Raw genomic sequence first — 1580 nt, forward strand, 5'->3', positions numbered from 1 at the left:
TTTTCTTTGAAATCATCTCCCAAGATCCCTGCACTAATTCAACTGTAGGTCACAAAACTGAACTCCGAGACAGCCGACAAGATGAATACTTACTTTGACCATCAGATGTCTGTAAAACAAAGTTACCAGTAAGTATGTCACTGTTAGTTTAAGATGTACACCAAATCTGAAAAAGTTTTAGTATTATTATGGTTAGCATTCATTTCAAAATGTGTGTTGAAATTGCCAACAAGGTGCTATTTAGAATTGTTAAATCTGCATTTTAAACGTTTCCTTTTACTTTACATTAAAGATAAGTACATTACAAAATTTAAATCGGTGAGGTCCCTAGATAAAAACAATTTTTAGCAGGGGGTCATGGTAGTTAAAGGAAAAAAACTAATTTTTAAATAGTTTAAAATTGGATGACTCAAAATATACAAAACAAAAATGTGTAGGAACATTGGCGCAGTAATATAGCTTATAATGCAAATTAAGTAGTGAAAATGAATATGAGTACCATGCAATTGTTATTTAATCTCATAATTCATATTGTGATAAAATTCATGGTTTTCAACTTACACTACTGAATTTTCCTTTTTGTAACATTCAAAACACAAACATCATTCACACACACATTACAAAATCCCATTATAATTTTCACACCGAACTTGTAAATTATAACTACTTTCAAGACTACAGTAAACAAATCTAGTTGTTTCGTACTTCTATAAATCAATTTTACTCTGAACCCTGTTCTTTTCCGTAATTGACCGTATTTGACATATTTCTAGTGTCAAATTTGTTGAGTTCTGAAGTTGTTCCAAAAACTGATTTTTTCTTGGTTGGTATTGAGTTGTTTTATTATGTGTAATTTTATAGCTTCGAGGGCAATTGTGTATTGTGATTTGTGTTTTGCAACTTGGATTGTTTGGCATCTAAAATTTCTTCTTTTAAATGATGGAAATAACACATTCACTGCTTATGATGAATTTAGTAAATAGCTAGATGTAATACCCTTGCTTATTAATTAAAATTATTTTTAATAGATTATTTTTGCTGAAGAATAATCACATTTGATTCCTGAAAGCCTGAAATATTGTTGGATTTTATATTTCAAGGTAAATAATGAATTAACATATATTTAAATATTGAAAAGGATTATTTTCAAAATAATCCAATAAAAACTTGTTCTAAAAAACCAAAGGAAAGGGTGAACTTTTAATTAATGAATCTGTGGAGATAAAACTTACAGTTGATTGTCTTAAATGTGCGTGATACGATACATAATATGTGTTATTTGTTACGAGGGCTATCCAGAAAGTAGATTACGTTTTGGTCTGTATCCGCTAGGGGCGGGGCTAGCGCGACCATCTTGGTGTTAGTTTGTTATGCAGCTCAGTCGGCATCTAGCCGTGCTAGTAAGAGGTCTCTGCTGTACTCCGTTGAGTTACTGTGACTGTTTAAAATGTCTGTGTTAATTAAAAATACCGCCAACTGTGAAGTGTGTGCAAAAAAAAAAAATTAATGGACTGTTTGGTTATTTATTTATTCATTACATGTCGCTGCATCAATTGACAGGACATAGTGTCATACAGTTT

This window comes from Macrosteles quadrilineatus, unplaced genomic scaffold, assembly GCF_028750875.1.
Source record: "Macrosteles quadrilineatus isolate MER2022 unplaced genomic scaffold, UCM_ALF_1.0 Scaffold_5__1_contigs__length_97177068, whole genome shotgun sequence".
In the NCBI taxonomy this organism is placed as follows: Eukaryota; Metazoa; Arthropoda; class Insecta; order Hemiptera; family Cicadellidae; genus Macrosteles; species Macrosteles quadrilineatus.